Genomic DNA, 24,922 nt, shown 5'->3' with positions numbered 1-24,922 from the left:
CCCCGTAAATGCACACGTTTAATTGCACATCTGTTCATATGTATGCTTACACAGTATTAAAAGACACTCAACAATTACAAAGTATTAAAAGACACTCAACAATTAACGTCATTTACCTTCGTTCCCGCGTTTGACTCGTGCGTAAATCTCTTCCTTGTTTTCACTTCACGTGATTACGGTAGGAGGCGTAATACGTGATGACGCGATAAGTGACTCCGCCTCCTCCATTAGAGTATATGGGACAAAAAACAGGTTCCAGTTATGACCATTACGCATAGAATTTCGAAATGAAACCTGCCCTAACTTTTGTAAGTAAGCTGTAAGGAATGAGCCTGCCAAATTTCAGCCTTCCACCTACACGGGAAGTTGGAGAATTAGTGATGAGTCAGTCAGTCAGTCAGTCAGTCCGTGAGTCAGTGAGGGCTTTGCCTGTTATTAATTAGTATAGATAATTAGTTTCTTTGCTACTGTTAGTATGGAGTGAGTTTAAATGCTGCTTTTTCTCTGGTATATTTAAAAATAATTTGTTGTTTTTATGTATAACATGAAATATCCAGTATTGCAACTGGTACAAATTATATCACTTTTTTTAAGTGTTTAAGTATTGGACAAAAGCTTGTGCACTGCTGCTTCATGTAAATCCTAATCTTGTGTAACTGGCTTTAATATTTAAAAAAAAGACAGCACACACTTTAATATTTTCTATTTTTTCATCTACTTGGTATTTACTCTTTTTTTAGTTAAATCTATTTCACGTCTAAAAGAAAAATTCCTGGCTGTCTTGAGGAAATTCACATTTTTTCCACAATGCAACTTTTCCTCCTCAAAACCTCATTTTTAAAAGTGTTAGCTTAATCCCCCTTCCAAATGGAACAATTCATGCTTATCTTAAATATGCAAACTGTGGATTGTGTTTAGCTGCAAGAATATTGTCATTTTTATGTTTTTTAAAAGCCAGTTTTTGAAGTTTATAAATGTTCTAATTTAATGCAAAAATATGCTCTATCTTGCACTCCCACTAGGACTTAAACAAACAATTCCTTTAGGTTTTGTTATTACTGTAACTAGAAACTAAAATAAAATAGATTTAATTATTAAAGTTTTCTTAAAATAGAAGACTGTAGTTTATTAGAGACTAGTTGTATTACCTGGCCTTGCCCTTTTGTAAGACAATGGATCTCAGTTGTAGTGTCGTTGGTTAATCAGTTATGTCAGAAGTACCGTGTTACTAAGTAATTTTCTGGATACACTATTTGTAGATATTTTTTTTAAATGGGCTTTTGGCAGAGTGTGTGGTGTAGTTGGCTAAAGATATAGATTTAGGACTTCAAACCCTGAGATTATGGGTTCAGATCCTGCTGCTGACACTATGTGACCATAAACAAGTCATTTCACCTGCCTTTGGTCCAATTGGAAAAACAGAAAAATTGTATCTTAAATTTTGTAAGTTGATTTGAATAAAAGCTGCTTAATCTTGAATATGCCATACACGACTGTCTATGAGCAGGATATCAATTCCTGCTTTTCCTAATGACTTGGCTTTTGTTGATGGTCATTGCCAAAGACAATTTTAGAGTAAAATATATTCTTTTGAACTGAAATTCATAACCAGTAGGAATAATGTGAAATTTGAGTATATATTACTATCATTATTAGATGTTTATGATTTTCATCTGTTTACATTGTCTATTCAAGTATTTGTTTTCATGTGTTTCATAAGTTGTTTTTGGTCCCTCTTTGAAGTCTGCAGATGCAAATGTATATATAAAGAATTTTGGAGAGCAGTGGGGCGTGGCATTTCCATTTAAAATACGCTTAAGTGATTTGTGAGGTCAGGGGTGGGAGGTCCCTTTTCAAAGTCAGCAAATGCAAATTTATATTACAGTGGAGTAGCTTATGATGATGTCTGTCTAGGCTTGTCTTGGACTAGAGAATGCCTCCTCTTCTTCTCTTTCCCTCCCTTTTTGCTTCAGGTGAACTCCTGCCCTCTCAGCCGCAGTGCCTGGCACTGTTACTGGAGCTTTATAGTTTTCATGCTAACTATTGAGCTTTGCATCTTCTTTACACTTCATAATAATACTGTCTGTTTTCATTTTATACTTCACTGTACGCACCAAATTTGATCACATGTCTTTTTTCCTGTCCAGGGCATCATTCTTTCTTCAGGCATTTGTCCAACCTATCGGTTAGTGGTACTGTTCACTTGGCCCATCAATCGCTTCTGCTGTGTCTTTTACTTACATAAAATCTAGTTTCAGTGCAAAGCAACTGAGTGAAATGTTTTAATATTTTTTCTAATACCCCATAATGCTTTGCCAGGCCAGTGTGTCCTCACAGAGGTATTGTAGCAGAACTTTCACACATGCTTAATGCAAGATTGTTTTCTACTTGGCCATTGCTGGGTTACAAGAATACAAGGAAATCTCTACCCACATTAATTTGACCAACAGTTGTTTAAACTCCCCATCCCAGCTCTATGGTTGCCATATTTGGGTTGGCAGGGAAATTAAAAAATGTAAAAATGGATCCTGAAACAACAGAGGTTAGGAAACACAGCTGGGTATGTATTTAAAAACAAATAAACTTAGCTGACCATAATAAGAATATTACCAGTACTGTCACCAGACATATAACACTGATCCCAGTACTCTGGTAGCACAGCACCACATGGCTAATTATATATGCAAATTAGTCACATGCCCAGCTACCATCCCAAAAAAACTTAAAAGAGCCTTTCCCCTTACCCTCGCTTCATCAGAAAACACGGGACACACTGTGAAATGATAAAAACAAAACTTTTATTACTATTTATAAGGTGTTTCTTTCTTCTTGATGAAAAGTACCTGCACAGATAAATCAGAAACAAAACAAATGTTCTAGCTGCACCCAGAGTCACATCAGACAATGGAACAAGCCAATCCCACACCGCTGCTTTGTGGCACAGCCAATGTGTGCCCCAAGAGTGCGCACAATGATCTAAAATGTATTTACTTTTTGCTAGTTTTGGCATTGGCCGTATTTTGTTTTGTGGTAAATTTCTTCTTTTTTGTTGTTTGAGGCACTTTGACACAGTGGTTAGCACTTCTGCATTACATATCAGGTCACATATTTAGCCATTATGATCAGTCCATCATAGTTACCAGACTTTACTTAGCCCTCTGGGATTCTTACAAGACCATTATAATCCACTCAAAACCATGTATACAGTACATAGATGAATTGCAATAGTAAACATATGGAAATTGTCACCATTTTTAGTTTTCCTGTTTGAATTACTTTTATTTGAAAAAGTTATAACAAATAACATTCATTCCTTTTGTACCCAATTTAAAATTTCTGATGGCATTTAATTGTTAAAAGAAAATCAATTTTAATTTAGTAACTGTCAGTTTTCTAAAAATATTGAAACTATTTATTGTGGAATATATTGTTTTCCTCGAGCAGCATGTTTTTTGCTAAAATATATTTTTTCGTAAATGCTCAGCAATCAAAATGCAAGTTAGTTTTAGTAAAATAGTTTAATTTATTTTATATTTTAAATTGCTTAAAATATTTAAAATGATGTCTACAATGAGAAGTATTCGATATTTACAAATAATATTTCAAAATACTATAGTTAATCTTTAGTACTAAACAGACACAAGATTAATGTAAACATTTCTGCCTCAGCTTTGAGCAAGAGAGGGTCAAACATTATAAATCAGTTTTCTAGCAGGACTAATGGAATATCTGCATAACATAAACAGAATTTTCTGGAGTATATTATGGATCCGTCAGATTTAAATGTTAAATACAAATGTAATTTTATGAAGGTTCTTATTAAAAAACATTTTTTTAAAGTTCCTCTTCATGTGGATTATTTCTTTTCAAGTTTATTATTTTCACATAAAACTTATTTTGTTAAGGTAAATTATCCATATATTCTCCTACTTGCATATTTTGTCTGCCTGTGTAGTATTTTCACATTTTCATAGAACAGTGAAATTTGTTCTTGCATGCCCACCCAACACTGAACCCATTGTCACTCTCTGGAGCCATGGTACACTATTATGTGTCAAATTATATAATGCCATTTTATTTATTAGAAAACTCACATCTGCTTAAATAGATATTAAAGCATACAATATTACCATGTTTAAGAAATTACAAACATACAAGTACTGGTAGTGAGCCCTGAGTGCTATTGTTGTTTGTGCTAATTTTGAATTATTAGGTTTTGTAATTTGTAATTTTTGTAATTTGTAATCTTGGTTGACACGCCTCTGCAACATCTCATGGACATCAGGGACAGTGCCTCTGGATTGACAGACCGGGGTGGTGGTCCCCCTCTTTAAGAAAGGGAACCGGAGGGTGTGTTCCAACTACAGAGGGATCACACTCCTCAGCCTCCCTGGAAAAGTCTATTCAGGGGTCCTGGAGAGGAGGGTTCGTCAGATAGTCGAGCCTCGGATTCAGGAGGAACAGTGTGGTTTTTGTCCTGGTTGCGGAACAGTGGACCAGCTCTACACCCTTAGCAGGCTCCTGTAGGGTGCATGGGAGTTTGCCCAACCAGTCTATATGTGTTTTGTGGACTTGGAAAAGGCATTCGGCCATGTCCCTCGGGGAAATCCTGTGGGGGGTACTCCGAGAGTATGGGGTACCGGACCCCCTGATAAGGGGCTGTTCGGTCCCTGTATGATCGGTGCCAGAGCTTGGTCGCATTGCCGGCAGTAAGTTGAACCCATTTCCAGTGACAGTTGGACTCCGCCAGGGCTGCCCTTTGTCACAGATTCTGTTCATAACTTTTATGGACAGAATTTCTAGGTGCAGCCAGGGCGTTGAGGGGGTCCGGTTTGGTGGACTCAGGATTGGGTCACTGCTTTTTGCAGATGATGTTGTCCTGTTTGCTTCATCAGGCCGTGACCTTCAGCTCTCTCTGGATAGGTTCACAGCCGAGTGTGAAGTGGCTGGGATGGGAATCAGCACCTCCAAATCCGAGACCATGGTCCTCAGCCGGAAAAGGGTGGAGTGCCCTCTCAGGGCTGGTAGCAAGATCCTGCCCCAAGTGGAGGAGTTCAAGTATCTCGGGGTCTTGTTCATGAATGAGGGAAGAATGGAGTGTGAGATCGACAGGCGGATCGGTGCGGCATCTGCGGTAATGCGGACTCTGCATCGGTCTGTCGTGGTGAAAAAGGAGCTGAGCCACAAGGCGAAGCTCTCAATTTACCAGTCGATCTACGTTCCTACCCTCACCTATGGTCATGAGCTATGGGTAGTGACCGAAAGAACGAGATCGCGAATGTAAGCGGCTGAAATGAGTTTCCTCCGCAGGGTGTCTGGGCTTTCCCTTAAAGATAGGGTGAGAAGCTCAGTCATCCGGGAGGGGCTCAGAGTAGAGCCGCTGCTCCTCCGCATCGAGAGGAGTCAGATGAGGTGGCTCGGGCATCTGATCAGGATGCCTCCTGGACGCCTCCCTGGTGAGGTGTTCCGGGCACGTCTAACCGGAAGGAGGCCCCCGGGGAAGACCCAGGACACGCTGGAGGGACTATGTCTCTCGGCTGGCCTGGGAACGCCTTGGGATTCTCCCGGAAGAGCTAGAAGAAGTGGCCAGGGAGAGGGAAGTCTGGCATCTCTGCTCAAGCTGCTGCCCCCCGCGACCCGACCTCGGATAAGTGGAAGAGGGATGGATGGATGGATGGATGGAGGTTTTGTAATTTTATGTAATTTCTGTTATGTAGATTTATGATTTAACATTTATGCACTGTCTTTTTAAATGTGCCTTCATTTCATATATTTTGTGGGTGGACCTTTAGGAGTTGGAGCTATCCTGAAATCACAGTTGCTAGGTCCTCCCTTCGCCTTTATCTGAAGTTTAGATCCGACCATCATCAAAAGTATCAAACATTTTGTGATCATTTTGATTTGTTTCTTGGCTTTCACTCATGGATTTTGCATTGGGACTTGTTTGTATTCGGATTGCCTTTTATACAACTTCTTTTCACTCATTTGAGTATTTCTGATATTTTACTTTTTGTGAATAAATGTTTTCATTTATAAAGATTCTGCAGTTGAATTGTCTCCTCAAGTTGGAGTTTTTATGTTTTCATCCCTCTTGAGAGTTATTTTTACCTTCTACAATCCTTAAGGTATATTTTGAACTCTTAACAGCCAATGCCCCTATTTTTGGCCTAGCCAGGCTGAAGCCTCAAGGTTGTTGCCTGGGCAACCTGGATTGGGGTGAGCCTCTTCTAGGCAGGTTAGGAGAAGTCCTGGCCTGCTTTTTGTTCCACTTTTTGGAGACCTCAATCTTACATACTTTTGTCATGTTTTTGACTCTGTATCACAAAAGGTAGACAAAAACTCATCCATTAACAGTTTCCAAAAACAAGAGAATTTAAGAAAAGAAAATGACGCTGTTAAGTATATTAATATTAAGAAATAAAATAATATAAAAAGTATGCTATCTAATTTGCATAAATGTAAGTTCAAAATCGTATCACTATATTTACTGCCTAAAATTCTGTTAAAATTATAGAGCCTATCATATTTTATTCCAGCTTTATTTAGATGTTGCATAATATGGCTGAGAATACAAAATCAGGGATTTATAAATGTGCATGATTTGATTCTATAAGTAGTCAGGACAAGGGGAGAGTGATGGATTCAACCATAGGGATAATGGGCGAAGAACATATGCCCAATGGTAGAGTTCAAAATCCAGATGGGAGATTCCTCTGCAAATCCTAGCTCAAATCAAAATGGAGTGTTTGATTGCAGGTCTTTTACTGCTCCATTGAAAAGGAGCTGATTGCTGATCTGACCTGGAACCAAAAGGAGAAAGGTGGGCGAAGAAGGAGCATGAGTCTGAAAGGAGAGACAGAGGTTATTCCAGGAGTGCAATGACTGTTTGACCATACAGTGTCAGCAATGGAAGGAGCAATGGTGATTCCTAACTATCTGAAAGAGATAACAGCTAGAATAAAGGAAGAAAAAGAAAGAAATTGACAGGCATGATTATACTGAGCAGCACAGATTTGCTCCAGATGATTTTATAGCCCAATAAGGATTTGCATACAAAATAATGGTAATATGTAAGGAGTGTCAGAAGGAGTACTTCCTAAAAAAAGGGAATGTCATCAGCATATAAAGATACCTTGTGGACTGTGTTATGAGCCAGAATAAGCATAAAAGTGTCTAATGCACGCAGGGTGATGGCTAGATGCTTGAGTGAGATAATAAACGGTGGTGGAGGTAACGGACAGTCCTGCCTATCACCCCTGAACACAGGAAAGGATCATGACAGATCTGAGTTTTTTAAAACAACAAGCTGTAGGACAAACATACAATGATTTAATCATGTTGGTAAAAAAAGTACAAAACCTCATTTCAATCTTGACTTTCCTGTCAAAGTCCTTTCCTTCGTCATGTGAGAAGAGCGCTGCTGGGACTGAAAGCTAAGAAGCCGCATTTAAAATCTGCAAAAGCCAGCACATGCAGTCAGATGCGTAACAAGATGCTATAAAGCCTGTCTGGTTGAAGTGAATCAGTTTTGGTAACACGGATTTGAGCCGGACAGCCAAAACTTTAGCTAATAGCTTAGTGTCTGAGTTCACAATTGACAACGGACTATAACTGGAACACATTGTGAGATCTTTGCCCTGCTTGAGGAGGAGCAATATAATAGAAGAATTTATGTTAGAGTGTAAATTAGATGAGGAGAAAGACACATCGATTATTTGAAACAGCGAACTTGATACTTGTGGCAATAATGTGGAATATACTTCTGGCTATATAACGTCTGGACAAGGGGCTTTGTTTTTTTGCAAGTACAGTGGAACCTTGGGTCACGAACAGGTCACAAAAGTTTGCCAAACGTTTGCATCTGTTCAAGACCACACACTCAGGTGACGAACAAGCCAGTTTCCCTTCCGGTTCATATGCGCCAATGATTTCTGCACGTGTTCAGTCTCTCCCTGCACATTCACTGTGAACTCTTTGTGCTCTATTTCATTTCCCTTCTGGTTCGTACGTATGCACGTGCACAGTCTCTCCCTGTACAGTACATTGTTCTCGGTCAGACGTGCATCGTGCAGAGGGACTTTGTGGTATAGCGTGTCCACAGCTCATGTCAAGAGGCCAGTTTTAAATAAATAATCACCGCGCTTGCAGCTTAGCGAGGGGGCGTGGTGGTTGATTGCTACAGCAAAGAATGCACCGGGCTTGTTTTTAAAGAGACTGCTTCGAGCATTGTTTTAACCTTGTTGTATTTAATGAAGACTTTTTTCTATTGGAGCGAGCAAGCGAGTGCATGCTCGCAGGCAGGCAGCAGGACAGTGAGCCCAAGCAGGGGTGTTTTGGCCGACACTCGGTGGGGAAGAAGGAAGCGGTCACTCCAGCTGAGCGATCAAGGAGCTGGAGTGACCAGAAGAAGGACGGCTGGCTGCATAAGGCCGAGAAGGCAGTTAAAGATCCACCGGCTTGTTTTTAAAGAGACTGCTCCGAGCATTGTTTTAACCTCATTGTATTTAATGAAGACTTTTTTCTATTGGATTTAACCTCCACTTCACTTCTTTTTTTATGGGATCATTTACAGTAATCCCTCGCTATATCGCGCTTCGAATTTCGCGCTTCACTCTATCGCGGATTTTATATGTAAGCATATTTAAATATATATCGCAAATTTTTTTGCTGGTTCGCGGATTTCTGCGGACAATGGGTCTTTTAATTTCTGGTACATGCTTCCTCAGTTGGTTTGCCCAGTTGATTTCATACAAGGGACGCTATTGGCAGATGGCTGAGAAACTACCCAACTTACTTTTCTCTCTCTCTCTCTCTTGCTCTGACATTCTCTGCTCCTGACGGAGGGGGTGTGAGCAGGGTGGCTGTTTGCACACCTAGACGATACGGACGCTCGTCTAAAAATGCTGAAAGATTACCTTCATGTTGCTCCCTTCTGTGCAGCTGCTTCGTGAAGCAACATGCTGCTTGGTGCTTCGCATACTTAAAAGCTCGAAGGGCATGTATTGATTTTTGATTGTTTGTATGTATCTGTCTCTCTCTCTCTCTCTCTCTCTCTGACATTCTCTGCTCCTGACGGAGGGGGTGTGAGCTGCTGCCTTCCTTGCAACTGCTTTATACAGCGGTGCTTCGCATACTTAAAAGCCAAACAGCCCTATTGATTTGTTTGCTTTTCTCTTTCTCTCTGACAGACTCTGCTCCTGACACGCACTCCTTTGAAGAGGAAGATATGTTTGCATTCTTTTAATTGTGAGACGAAACTGTCATTTCTGTCTTGTCATAGAGCACAGTTTAAACTTTTGAAAAAGAGACAAATGTTTGTTTGCAGTGTTTGAATAAAGTTCCTGTCTCTCTACAACTTCCTGTGTTTCTGTGCAAATCTGTGACCCAAGCATGACAATATAAAAATAACCATATAAACATATGGTTTCTACTTCGCGGATTTTCACCTTTCGCGGGGGTTCTGGAATGCAACCCCCGCGATCGAGGAGGGATTACTGTATTTATTGAAGGATTCTGAAGCACTGCACTTTATTTAATTTGGACTTTTTTTAATCTGTAAGCATCTCTGATTGGTGATCCACAGTTTCTTATTTGGAAACGTGCAGGCACACAGTGGTGAATCTGATATATGTATATTTTTTTTATTTTGATTTGATATACAGTACTTTGTTAATTTTCAGGATACAGTTGTTCCTGGTACAACATCAAACTTTACTTACCTGGAAAATCATTCACCTTCAAACTCTGAACTCAGTTTCTGACACCAGAAACCAAAAAGTGCATGAAATAGAATACAAAATCTCTTGCTTGACTAAATAAAAGTAAACTTTCTTTTTCTCTCATCTGTTCAATTCTTAAGAAACCTGTTTTTAACCCATTTTTTAAAAAATATGAAGTTGTATTCGTTTGAGCAGTAAGTTGGTTAAAGATGAATGACTGACCGTTCTGGAACAACAACTGATATGTCGTTCTAGGAACCACAAAAGCCCAGTGATATCAGCACACAGAGGTGCACACATTGTTGATGAGTAATGTTACAACCTTTGCATACTCATCCAGATCTGATGGGGAATCCCTAAACATCTCCCAGTTTACACAATCAATGCAGTCCTGCAGTTTTCCTCAGCCTCTTTAGTCCAGTATTGAATTGCTTTTTTATAATCTCCCTGTGCTTCAGTTTTTGCTTGTGAATGGGTAGAAGGAATACTGAGTGGTGATTGAACTGTCCAAGGATTTGACACAATAATGTCCCTTTTCAAGGTATAGTGGTGATACAAAGTCTTAGCACCTCTCATTGGGAAGGTGATGTTCTGATGATATTTAAGGTAAACATTCTCTAAATTTGCTTTGTTGAAATCCATAATAACAATAAATAATTACTCAGGATGTAAACGTTTGTATTCTATAGTAATGTTGCACAGATTGTTCAGCGCATTGTGGTGTTGGCTTGTGGGGAATGTAAATAGTATCCAGAAAAACACTGGAGAAATCAGCTAATGAAATTTTGGTAATTAAACTGTACCAAATCAATAGTGGTAGTGACCAGTCACTGCACATCATTTTTTTCCTATTTGCCAATACTACAATAACACCTCTGATTTCTGTTGCAGCCCATTTTCTTTAAGCAACAATAGCATCATCATGTTCTGCACAGAGGAGAAACATGGCTTCTTACCTCTTCATCATGTGTGTATTGAGACCTGAGGCTATAGCTGCCTTTTGAGCTGTGTCCCATTCTTTGATGTATATTCAATGTTATACTGTTATATTGTAAGGGGATGGTTGTGAAAAGGAGATAAAGAGTCTGTTCTCAACAAAAGATGTGATGGATTATTTCATGCAAGTATATTAGCTGATGCAGTACCCTTTGAAACACAGAGACTTGAATTTACAGCAGCACATTCCTTTCAAGTGAGTCCATAACACAAAGACAGATTTGGTAAGTGGAAAATCTGTCAACTGAAAATTATCCTTGGAGTCATAAAAGCTCAATGCACTCATTACAGAATAAGTGGTGAAAAAAATCTGTTATGTACCACACAAAATAGCAAAGATTGGGTTAATACAGTAGGTCTTCTGTGAACATCTCACATCATGAACAAATGAATACCTGGTCTGCATATAACACAAATGTACAGCATGCCGTGCATTTACTAATAATCTCCAATAAAAGTAATCCAAATAATTATATAGCTAAAAATAACTGTGCATCTTGGTATTTTCAGGTTAGAGATTGCTTAGCATGTCTTAATTTTTTAAGCTGTATAATATGAAAGAAATGCATGTTAGGCTGATTGGAAAACTACAGTTGCCTCTGTGTGAGTGTGTGTGTGTTGCTGATTGTGCCATGTGACTGACTGGTGTCCAACAAGAAGATTAGTTTCTGACTTGTGTTTGATGCTGCTAGGATTGTCTCTTCTGTAACTGAGGCTAAACTGTATATTTTTTATTTATACTGTGAAGCTTAACCATGATAAAAAATGTATCTACTCATGTACAGTATTTATTTTGTATGTGTAAAAGTATGGAAAAAAGATTGTGAGCATGCAGTCACAAACAGAACAATGTTTTCAAATTCAAGCATCTTTTGTAAACCTGATTTGTATGTCATAATGAATAATGAACCAATAATTGGAAACACAGACAAAGACTCACGTTCTACTTCAAATAATCAGCAAGTAGACTTGACTTCCATGCAATGTTTTAGAGAAAAGAAAGCATTTCCAAAATCATTTGAAGATCAATAAATCTCAACGTCCTATGCAAAGCAGGGAAGTGAAATTAAGCTTACATTTTTTTTAACAATTTTCACGTGCCAGTCATCCTGTGACCATTGCTGTTGTGTACCAACACAGCATAGCTGCTAGGAAGTTCGCGTTTCTTGTAATTGTAATTTAAGTGCATGTCACTTTGGAACAGTGAAAATGAGACAGTAGCAATAAAAAGATATACACACACATAAAAACAGCATATATAGGGTTTTCTTTGTCCTAGGATTATACTATAATATTGAAAATGCCTTCCTTGATGCCCACTACTTCCACAAAAATGTCTTGATGACTCCTCATTCCCCTTTTGACACTTTGGGAATTACCTTCATCTACTTTCTTTCTCCTTCTCTTTCCTTAGACATCTTCCTTAGTGTTGCTGCCTTTTGGGCGTTTTGCTGTGACCAGTACAATACATCACTAATCTGTTACAGGTATGTGAGTTGAAGGGCAGAAAAGAGGGTTTTTGGTGTGGCATATTGCCATCACAAAATCTGTCCTGTGAATCTATTTTCACTTTTACTTTAAAACTTTTGTAAAAACAATACTTGGAATTAACTTTTCTTCAAGATCGCATTGAATTTTGATTCCGTGTTTGGACTTATATCGTGACAGCACAACTTATAACTGCCTGTGAGTGAATGTAGTTTCTTTCTCTCTAATAAATAAAACGACCTTCTCGAATGTTTGTCCATGCTCTTTCTTCTTCACTTAACGTATAAAAACATAAGAACGTATAAAATTATTGTCCTGATAAAATTTATAAGAGCTGAGAGCGCAGGAAGTGTGTCTGACTAAAGCATTCAGAGGACTGAGATTAGATGACCATGGTCTTGTTTGAAAATAGTAGGGCATGATTTGAAAGAATCTCATGTTAAAAGTCTCCGTCTCACGGAACTTCATACCGCAACAACGTTTTTGGAATCTTTAAATTCTCGCTGGCAACACAAATTAGACAATCTACAAGTCTCCGACTTAAAGTTTAAATCTGAACAATATATTCGATCTGTTTTCGCTGTTCCGTTATTTCACTGAGTAATAATTTCCATTTGTTTGTGCTAATGCAATCTTTCCTATCCTTTTTTTGAGACTTTGGAATTTTCGTACTTCCATTATCTCTAACTTGCTGTGCATGTGTACCACGCCAACATTTTTGAATTTTTTACGACGTTCTACTTTGTCATCTACTCTTTGTTGTTTATTTCCAGCCCCGGGCGTGGTTAAATCTCTTTCTTGCGGGGCTTATAACGCTGCTCGCATTGTGAAGAGCGGAGGGCTGAACGCACGCTAAGGAGATCCGGTCGGATCATCTGCTGACTTGCTGCTGCTGGTGAGCTGCGTGTTCTGCTTGTCGTGCTGCATGTCGATCATTTAAAAGCCTGTACAGCAGCTGTCCTTTTGTCTCACTGCCTTGTCTCACGTGACGTCAAAGTGTCTTCCGAGAACATCATGTCTCGTCTCCCTCCCAAGATTTTTTTTTATAATAGAGAGACATACTAGCACTCCTACAAGAGAGAATTGTATGGTGGTAGGTATCATAAACCTAAAGAAGCATTTGGGAAAGGAAGCCTGCTCATGCTGCAGGACAGTGATATTGTTAACTCCTAACAATCTCCATTATCGCATTGATTTATTCAATCAAGTAATGTGCACTGGTAATCTGATATCAACTTTTGTTATTTCTATACAATACAAGCTTACTAACTGCTTGACACTCAAAGAGGGATACCAGTGTAGTCAAATGTGATGACAGTATTTCTTTCCATGAAATTCAATATGTGTCACCATTTTCAATAAACACAGCAGGGGAAGTTATAAAAGTATGTTAAAAATTTAAGAAAATGAAGGGATAGTGTTTTCAATGTCCACGGTAAAAAAGTTAGATTCCAGAAAGCAGCTGAATTATGATAATAAGTATTCAGTCCACTATGTAGCTCCTTTCACACACTACAACTCAAGCTATAACTTTGCTGGCAGTATGAATATTATCTCCGACAACTGGAGCATTTTCACTCTAGATTGCAGCTAAAATGGTTTACTGACTTACAAATGTACTATATAAATACACTATCCTGACCATAAAAGACAGACATTTTCCTACATACACAGAGATACTGTTCCTATCATGGGTCTCTGGATAATGCTTTGAATCATGATCCAACAGAATTGTGACATCTAAAAATGACTGCCTATTGTTGCCAGCTGTGTCTGGTCTGAAGCCAAGTTTCACATAGCACTTGACTATTAATTTGAATTGGAGATGATATGGACAAAAACTTCAGTCTGGATAATACTTTTGAATCGTACCCCAAAAGAACATGGTATGAGGCACAGTTGCTATGTATCTGGTTAGATTCTGTTGCTCATTACGAACACTTTGACCATACTTGGACAACACGCAGTAAAATTTGAATGCTGTTTTCTGGGAATACCCACGTGACATCAGCACACTTTCCTGGAAAGCCGTGTGAGATTCTGGCCACAGTCTGCCCTCTGGAAGAACAGTTGCTTGTTTGGAGGTACTATGCACTGATGCTTACCCACTTATTCCAGTCCATGGAGATGTTATCAGATATTAATGACCTGGGGCCTCATGTATAAATGGTGCGTACGCACAGAAATGTTGCGTACGAACCTTTCCACGCTCAAATCGCGATGTATAAAACCTAAACTTGGCGTAAAGCCACGCACATTTCCACGGTAACTCATACCTTGGCGTACGCAATTTCTCCGCTCGGTTTTGCAGACTGGCGGCACCCAGCGTCAAAGCAGTGCTACTGTTCCTGTGTGGTCACCCTTTCTTTCTTAGCTCCACATTCCTGACGCGGCTTTATAAATACACTGAAACTAACTGCATATTGTTTATTAGTGTAATGCATCTGATTGTAATTAACCTGCAGCAATATAATGGTCCAGGAAATAGCCATAGTATTCCAAATGCCATAACTGCTTTAGCGTTGTAACTCTCACTGCATCTTCTTCTTCTTTCAGCTGCTCCTGTTAAGGGTTGCCACAGCAGATCATCTTTTTCCATATTACTCTCACTGCACCACTCGGAGTATTTATATCACTGTATCTGAGTGGGGACTCACAGCAGCAGCTGATCGGAAAGAGAATTATCGGTATACAGCATGAAGCAGACGCTGCCTGAGCCAAGGCAAAACGCTTCAGAGACTTTCCTGTACGGACTTCGCGGTTTAGAAAAAGTTTCATCCCAAGAATTGTAAACGCACTCAATCAGTCCATCAAGTGCTCCTTGTAGAACTGTTTGAACTTATAAGTACAATTACCTCACTGTAAACTTGCACTACAGTTATAATATTGCACAACCTGTGCCACTTTATGAAGCATGTATTTACATATGATGATATCATTTTTAAGATGAAATGCAGCAAAATATGTTGATTATATTATACAGCTAAAACTTTAACTTCATTTAAATAATCTGTATTGTTAATAATTAAACATGTGAGGACACAGTGCCGCAGCGTATAGCTGGTTCACGGATAGCTCCTGCCTTGCGCTATATTCTTGCTGGTGCTGACGCGACACTGGAAAGATAGACGGATAGAATAATTAAACATGTACTACGAAGATATTTCAATGTTCCTTAAAAGTTTTGAAGAATCGACGTTCTAAGCTTACAAATGGCTTAACATCTATTACAGAGCTGATTGTGTGGCGATTGGGCATTTGGAGAAAGAAAAGTTAGGACAGGAATTGGAGGTTAGTATGTTTGAAAGAGACAGTACTTCTGTAATAAATTATTTAATCGAAGGTCGCACATGGCGCAGCAAGCCTCTTGCGTGAGATATGAACAATCACTGCACCACTGTGTTCCCATGTTTAATAACATGCTTTCATTCCTATCATCATGAAAATGATATCACGTATACATCTCAGTATTTTAATTATTCAGAGAGCTGTAATATCACGAATGTAATGGATTATGTGTCCTGTCGGAGAAAGAGAAAGAATGGAAGCACGTAGTGATTCACACACATAGAGCACATAGAAGATCAAATACAGAACAAAGCATTTAACGTGCTACTTGAGAAACTAGTAAAATAAACGATTTTAAGATGAAGTTTATGATGTTCTACTTTAATGGCAAAATAAACTACGTGATTAAAGTGGAGATTTCGAGATTAAAGTTGACATTTCGTGCTTTTTTCCCACTGTGTGCCTATTTGTTTTGTCTGTACCCTAATAAGCTTTCATATGACACTCAGACGGTGGGCTACAACTTGCCTTTTCACGGCGACTTTGATATGTGATTTCTTTTTTATTTCGGGCACTGTGCGACTTTGTGAACTTGGATCTTTCGAGTTTCTCCAACACTCTGTCACTCGATCAACTTTCTTTTGTTGATTATACCACTGTTTAAACCAACAAAATAGTACGTTTTTCTTTTGCCTCCACTTGGTATTCGCTGAAATTCTTATATTTTCCCCCGTGCTTTTCCCATTGTCTTTTCACAGAAGGCTATTTATATTGATTTGCATATTCAAAGAGGCGTGATTCTGGGAGGAGTTGGGGCAGGACGGAAGGCGCGTGTACGTACGTTACTTTTCACGCTGATTGGGATTTATGCAGTGGAAGAACGTGAAAGTTTGCGTGCGTACAGATTCCTGCATCTGGATTTTTCTGTGCATACACACAAACCCGCTTTTGTGCTTACGCCATGTTATAGTGTGAGTTCTACGCACGGCGTTATACATGAGGCCCCTGGACATGAAGCCCTGCTCAATACTGACAGATCTCTTTCACTTCATTTTAGAATTTTTTCAGTATCACCTCTTATGTGCATAAGTTGTAATACAAAATGACATAACTGTTCTGGGATTCAAGAACATTTTTACCACATCTTGAACACTCTATGTTTACAATTGCACTTAAATCCTTTTGAGGTAGTATTCTTCATAGAAATAAAAACGTCTTTGTGCGTTTACAGTGTGGTCTTCAAAACAGAATGTGTATGGACTCTCATGAATTGTTCAATGCCCAAAGGTATATTGAACCACTGCACTGTAAAATATTTTGGTTACACCTACCAAAAACGTTGGTTCACATTAATAAAAACAAACTAATTTCTCGATAAAAAGTATTATTGTTATGTGCTATGTTCTCTTCATAACGTTTCAATTCTATAATCATATTACAGAAAATGAACAACAAAAATGAGAACACATGAATCAGCAAAAGACTGCATTTCGCATTACCTAACTAGCTGAGTTGGGTGGATTAACAAGTATTCTGCTTGACTTGGCAGTTTCATACTAAGTAATGATTAAGCTTGGGCTGGTTATAAATTAGGGTATTGCCCTTTGGGTGATATCAAGGCCAGTAAGAAAGTAGCTGGGTTAATCATATGTTTTCATGCCCCTTAAGAATAAGATCCAGAAGGCATGCAGATACATAGACATGGACATTTAAGGCTGGCAGAGTAGGGTAGTGGTTGGCCTTCAAATCCTGAAGTTGTTGGGTTAAGATAGATAGATAGATAGATAGATAGATAGATAGATAGATAGATAGATAGATAGATAGATAGATAGATAGATAGATAGATAGATAGATAGATAGATAGATAGATAGATAGATAGATAGATACTTTATTAATCCCAATGGGAAATTCACAAATATACTCTTTGGCCATAGGCATGTCACTTCATCTTCCTGTGTTCCAATTGGAAAAAGAAAACAAATGTAACCAACTGTACCTCAAATGTTGTAAGTCACCTTCGAAAAAGGTGTCAGCCTAATACTTTCATCCATCCATCCGAGGTCGGGTCGCGGGGGCAGCAGCTATAGCAGTGATGCCCAGACTTCCCTCTCCCCAGCCACTTCTTCTAGCTCTTCCGGGAGAATCCCGAGGCGTTCCCAAGCCAGCCGGGAGACATAGTCCCTCCAACATGTCGTGGGTCTTCCCCGGGGCCTCCTCCTGGTTGGACGTGCCCGGAACACCTCACCAGGGAGGCATCCTGATCAGATGCCCGAGCCACCTCATCTGACTCCTCTAGACTGGTAAATTGAGAGCTTTGCCTTACGGCTCAGCTCCTTTTTCACCACGACAAACCGATGCAGATCCCGCATCACTGCGGACACCGCACCGATCCGCCTGTCGATCTCATGCTCCATTCTTCCCTCACTTGTGAACAAGACCCCGAGATACTTGAACTCCTCCACTTGGGGCCTAATACTTTATTAGTTTAATTTTTGGCAATATGTAGATCTTATCCATCTATAACTAAGCTTTATGTGGAGCTTCTGCAATGTGTACATAGGAAACATCAGATTATGTTGTGTGGATATATTAAATAACTTCTATGGAGCATGCACACTTTAAACAAATAGTTTAAGCAAAAGCCCTTCTGTTTTCTCCTTCTGTGAACTTCAGTTCCCTTAACCCAATAGCTGTATTTTCCAAATAATCAAACCTTAAAATGAAATGCTGTGGTAAGACCATCAGAAGTTGCACTTAATCAGGAAGATGACCAGAGGGGTTGATTCAATGTCTGCTTCATGATTCTTTCCCTTCCTGCAGGGCTGGGAGAGTCAGAGTCAATTTTGAGTGCAAAGTAAAATTCAGCTTTAGATCATGGTATGTCTGCAGTCTGTTGGAGGACACACTAATCCACAGACTCATACACATTTGTATCAAGTCCTTGTAAAGACACCAGTGAACCGAAGCATGATTGCATTTATAATGCAGGTGGAAGCCAGATTGCCGAGAAAAAAACAAAAAATAAAACTCTGAAAGTCATGGAGAAAATGCTTAAACTCTATACAATGTGACCTGGGACTGAACCCAGGGCACTGACACTGTGAGGAAGTGGTGCAAGGATTTTATCTTACTGCTGTCCCTTGTAAATAGTTGTGGAAAGTGTGTCTCATATATGTGCTTTATATAAAATGATTATTAATGAAATCAGAATCTGACCATATATCATGTATTAAACCTTCCTCCACCTTATTTTAGAAGCTCACTCTTTTTCCTCAAATCACTGAGTTCCACACAATATTGAAAGTGTATTCTCAAGGGAATGGTTATGTATGGTAGAGGTCCAGCTACTAAATTTAGCAGCAAAATATATGCCCAGTATACTCCCGCTGGCGTCTGTGGAAAGCTGCTGTGTGCACGACCTACTGGGCCTGGATGTGGCACAGCGAGGCATTTGCAGTGCGCTTGCCATTTGTTCTCTTCTGTGCACGCGCCGATTAGCATATGTGTAGTGTTAAAGACAAGCGCCTTTGGCGCTTCCTGTTGATTGGCTCGCGGAGTACCCTGGCCTTTTTTCCTGCTGATTTGTGCGCGCGGACCCCAGCACCAGTGCATCCGTTCGCGCTGTCAGTGGTGAGCTAATGAAAGAAGACAGACAGCCAGACAGCGGTAGGTGTTCAGGAGCTTGAAATAAGCCAGCGGTGTAAATCTTCACAACTCCGTCGGTTTGTTTAAAGTCAATGAAAGTAGTGCATTCAATCAGAAATTTCCGCGCTAGGATAATTATCTCACGTCTTTCAAAAAATCTTTTTAAAAATCTATTGACAATAGTAGGAGATATTTTGACGTTGGTGTTTATAATCAAGGATAGTGAATATAACTCAAATAATGCCCGCTAGGAACTTTTAATAAGTTAACCACTTGTATATGTTTTTCTTGTGTGCTGAGGAGCCGAAATGCAACGCATTATTTTTTTCATTCGCATATGCATTAGAAGGAGAAAATTTTTACCAGAGATATGCATTTTAAATACGCAATTTTGAAAACAAAGTGAAATATAATAAGCTAAAATACTATTTAGATTATATTACATGTGTTTAGAGACACTTTTAATTGCAACTGCTGTCAAACTCAATTAATTCATTGTAATGAATAAATCATCCAAAATAACGTTTACGTGTCGCGGGCTGATGGAGCAGCCACAGCAGAAATAAGCGCTTGGAAGAAATCAACACGGTCGGTGCGTCAATAAGTCGTTTGCACATTTACTCCCATACGCATCCTCCAGTAAAACAGTTTCCATTGAATAATCAACCTGACTTACATCCTTTTAGCATGTGAAAACCGGAATACCAACAAAACATCCCATATGCACGCGTTTAAACACCCATAAAGGTTCTAATAATGGAAGGATCGCTGTCTTTTAAAGAAGCACTGCAACTAGTTGACAATGGGTAAAGTTCTTAACTAAACTTGCCTTGGATGGTAAATTCTCGGTTCACGTTAGTTCTACCACCTCAGAAATCCAGTCAGTATTTTGGTACGAATCTCGAGCTGCAGAATTGTTTGTGTGGAGTTTGTGCCATGTCTCCCATATTTTGCATTGTTTTTACCTCTTACATCTCCATAACTTGCGTTAGGTTAATTGGCTCTCAGCTGTAGCAGTGTGCGTGAGTGGGCACCGCGATGAGCCGGTTCCCTGCCCTGTATTTTCTTTCTTGAGTATAGAGCTGTAGGGCATTGGCTGTGCCTCCTCCACGACCTTGAGCTGGATTAAGAGGATTTGAGATTGTTATATGGGTTATGGGGAAAGTCTCCCGGCTCCATTTGTCAAACGATTTAGGGTTCGTTGTGGGGAATTGTAGCCATCCTTCTTGACAGTTTTACTGTTGCTATCAGTGCCTCATATTTTGTGTTCACACTTTCAGCGTTGTTTAAATATTATAGTGATTATTTTTCATGTTGTACACATTACTGTAACCTTGTTGCACTGTAAAGTGATATATGATGTCGCATGTTGTAATTTAGCAATAAATAAAGATCTGTATCGGGAGAAAATGGATGGACTGATAATCTGTGAGTTTTGGAGTATAGATTTTGCTGCATGGAGTTGTCTGAACTGAGTGAAACGATGTAAATCAATACAAAGTGTTTCAAATTAATATGTAATTCAGATTTGTAGAAAACAAATTTGTGCGCGCAGAAATTGTTGTGTATAAGTAATATGAAAAGCACCGACATTCACCTAATTAAGGAAGTCAACAGATTAAAAAATGTTCAAATATTAACGATGATGTTCGATTTAACACAAATACAATCCAGTAAAACAAAATATTGCATACATTACAACTAAAATGAATACATCAGTATAATAAAAAATCAAAAGATATATGCTCAGTGACTGTAGTCTTTTCGTGAGTCTCAGAGCAATTCAATAGAATTATGTGCGCGCATAAACACAAGAAATGAACGGAAGATACTGAAGTAGTGCGGACATTGTGCTAACAGCGCGTTGGTTAGCTCTACAGTACTTCATAGTACCAGTGCACAGGTTTATATGCCATCCCGGTCAGTATATGTATGGAATTTGCATGTTCTTCCCATTTCTGATTTTTTTTTCCACTCCGGGCAATCCGGTTTTCCTTCCTGCATTTACCAAAGACCTGCGTTGCGCAGTTAAGACCTGGTTAACTGTCCCGGTATAAATCAGCGTGGATTTGTTAATGAGGTCAGCATTTGATGGACTTGCACCTCCCCTCGTTTTCGTTTTGTCCTTGCTTTGTGTACGATGGGGTCTCATCCCCCGCCGCTTCCGTAGAAAATGGATGGATGAAGTGGTATTAGGTGAGGAGACTACCAAAACTAAACAGCTTAAGTAAACAGCTAAATTATTGTTCTTCATAGGTTATAAGTAAATGCGGCTCATTATGTTATCGTCCTGTTCAAACTGTACTTATCATATACTTTACATTTTTTTCAAAATATCCTAATTACGTTGAGGATTTTGATACTGCTGACATAATGATAGCGATCTCGGAGGCTTTTGTGCAAATTGGACTATCGGAAAACGGTGCTCAGGGTCTGAGGTTTGTACTTCATCTCTGAAAGAATTTGACAAATTTAAGTTTTTGACATGCCGCGGGGTCATCTGCCCAGTGTCATATAGAAAACGGAATGTCCCTCCTTGTTTAAGGGACTTTGTGGGTTCTGCACACAGAAAAACGCACCCACACTACCGTTGGCCAGTTAATTAAATTAAATGAAAGCTGCTATGGCGGAAGTGAGAGAAATACCAGATGCTGATTTAGATAAAGTAGTTGTCAACTACTGGCGGCATTGCGAATCACCGCTGTATTTAACACAAGAACAGGCTCCTGCCGACAGCTGGGGATTTGTGAGAGATCGGGTGTGAAGAGGCACAGGACACTTGTCGGCTGCTAGTCATTGAGATTTATTTTCTCTCAAATAGTGATTTGGCTGTTGACAATATTTCACATAAAACTGTTAGATCGGTTCCGTGCTGAGAGTTTTCGATGTGAAACTACAGGTGGTCTATATAGCTCATATTTTCTTTAAAAATGACAAACTGCAAAACGATTCAGTTGGCAACTGAGAGTCAAGTAGAAAACCAGAGCCTTAAAAGTGAAGTTTACGGGTTATAAAAGAAAAAGGTACACACATGAACGAATATGCCCGAGCTGTTAGACGGCATTGACGACAAATAAAAGTAACCGTGTAGTATAAAATGCACGTACAAGATAAATGTAAATCGTAAAGAAACAAAGTTGAATGTAGAGTTACTGCTCCCCATAGTAGAGCAAAAAGCGCTATATGAAAGAGGGACCGTAAAATTAATATTCAGTTCCTGCGCAAAAAACATTAGTAAATTGTGATAAAGTAAAAAAGAATTTCCACATTAGGACAAGTTCTACCCTACTATTATGAGTTTAAAAATTGGGAATTGAATAATGTAGGCCTATGAAAAAATAACTGCACATTCTAAGAATGATTTGTACGTAAAAAAAAACGTCCCTGGGATAGCTAAATCATTTCTGTTACTTTAAACAACTATTAAATATAGACTCACAATTGTGAATGTAAATTGTAAACACAAGGCAATTTTATACGTTTGCTCTTTTTTAACAGATGTAAAGCAAACTAAGCGATTTTTGTTTTGCTGCCCTTTCGTGCGACTTTAAATGATCGGTATAGATATTTAAAACTGTAACAATCCTTCAGTTTATAGATAGATTCCTATAGTTGTCCTATAGTTGTCTGATAGGCAGACTAATAGACACTTATAGCTGTTGCAAGCCTTTTATATACAGTTACACACATATTAATGGATAGGTAAGTGCGGGCACCAATATTTTAAAGTGATGATTTTGAGTACAATTTTTATGAATGAAGCATTGTCTTCTGAGATACTTTCATCACATCAACTTACCTGCAACCGCTATCCGTGCACTGAGATAACTCAATCTGCGTAGCCACATGATCACTATAGACGGTCTTCCTAATGCAAAGCTGGTCCATTCTGCAGTGACACACTTCGTAATCCACAGGAAGAAAAATAAAGCACAATAAAGTAATTAATTATGTGCATGTTGAATACTGTGTCAGTTTAACTATACGTGAGCACAAACGTGAAAGCGCGAGACTTTTTGTTCTGCCATGCACTAAAATATATCGGTTTCTGTTTTTGTAAAAACACGCAGTAACTTGAGCGTCAGAGGTTTAGAGGAATCGCGTTAAAAATCATATTAAAATGCCGCTGTAGTCCGGCGAGGTGCAGACAGAAAATCGTATGTCAAATCCCTTAAAAGCTCTCCCGGTCTCTCTCTCTCACTCTCTTCCCCTAGCTCTCTCTCTCTCTCTCTCTTTCTCTCTCTCACTTTTGCTCTCTCTCTGACACACACATACACATGCACAAATTCATGCCAGTGGTAGGAGGTGACGCTTAAAAAGCAAATTGTATCTATGGTGTACTGTGAATGAAAAAAACATAGTACACACATAAATATTAGCGCTCACACACAAAACCTAACAGTTACCAACAAACCAAAAAATGAATTGCAAGGAAGTCGTTTGTATAATATATGTTTACTTCTTTGTGTGAATACGCAGTATTTAACGTGAATGTAACGTGTAACGTCTCTTGTTGTAAACTTCATATACAGTATACCATTTGATTGTTAATGTAATGAATTTTCTGTTAAGAAAGGTATGAGTGCAAATTAACTTCTAGAAAATTAAACTGAGAAGATTTATTAAAACTCAAGTACCTGCAAAATTTGGCATGAGATTCTTCACTGCCAGGCAGGTACATTTTTATCCATTTTAATAGTGGTGTGCACAGGTGCCACCTGTGAGTCATATGTAAATGTTCTGGCAAACAGAATGTGAGTACTCTGAAAAGAGGGGTGATTTTGATGGTTGAAATTTGGCTTAGGGCCTCAGTTATTTTACTAGTATCCAGGTATTCTGTTCATATAATACAGACTTAGTGTCTCTTTATTGGTAGTTTTAGATGACCCGGAGATAGATAGATAGATAGATAGATAGATAGATAGATAGATAGATAGATAGATAGATAGATAGATAGATAGATAGATAGATAGATAGATAGATAGATAGATAGATAGATAGATCTTAAATGAGCGCATATATGCCAGAGGGTGGATCATTGTCTAGTCAAAGAGTGGTTCCTGCCTAGGCTGGGAAGCTTAAAAAACTGTTGTCTCACAGCACGATTAATGAATATCAGTTGTACTAGGCTGGTGTAAACCACCTCTCGCGGGTAGACTGGACCACTGCTTGCATGTATACGATATATAAACAAATCAAGCCCTATTTGTGCTATTGCTAAAACCATTTGCAGCCATTTTTGAAAATATAATTCAAAAAATGTTTATAGGAAAATAGAAAGCTGTGAAACTATATAACTGCAAACTTGTAAAAGATCTCCCAAATTAATTTAACATACTGTACATACTGTATATATAGTGAATAAATAGTGCTCTAGCTTCTGCAGACTGCAACAAGCCTCTTCATGCTAATGCATATCACTATTATCACTTGTGACATCGATGGTAATAGGTATCTGCCAGTCAGTTCCTGTGTGGCCAATGAACACTGATAACTTTGGTGCAGTTAGTTTAAAATTGATCGATTTCACAGGATATGCATTTGTGATGAATAAGTGGAATGTTCAAGATAATCTGGTCATTACCCAAAGACTTTTTATTCTTAAAATAATTTAAAGATTTATATTTGGTGAAATTTGATATATGTTTGTAAATTAAAGGCCGTTATACATATAGATTGCTATGAAGATATAGATATAGATGGAACAAGCAATTAACCACTAAGATATTTCCACTAATAGTAATTGAAAGGTTGAATCAAACTGATTGCCTCAAATTGCCACAGA

At 38.8% G+C, this 24,922-nt stretch overlaps 1 protein-coding gene across 1 annotated transcript in view; it reads right to left on the bottom strand.

The window, feature by feature from the left end:
* The window catches only part of grm6a (glutamate receptor, metabotropic 6a), a 279,282-nt gene extending 255,940 nt beyond the window's left edge, over positions 1-23,342 (bottom strand). Inside the window, 1 exon segment of the mRNA XM_028813328.2 lies at positions 22,937-23,342. The gene's annotated coding sequence lies outside the window, so the exon portion shown is untranslated.
* Positions 23,343-24,922: the final 1,580 nt, after the last annotated feature.

Source organism: Erpetoichthys calabaricus, chromosome 11 (genome assembly GCF_900747795.2).
Source record: "Erpetoichthys calabaricus chromosome 11, fErpCal1.3, whole genome shotgun sequence".
Lineage (NCBI taxonomy): Eukaryota > Metazoa > Chordata > Cladistia > Polypteriformes > Polypteridae > Erpetoichthys > Erpetoichthys calabaricus.
The sequence above is the reverse complement of the archived record's forward strand: the minus strand, read 5'-3'. Positions and strand labels throughout refer to the sequence as shown.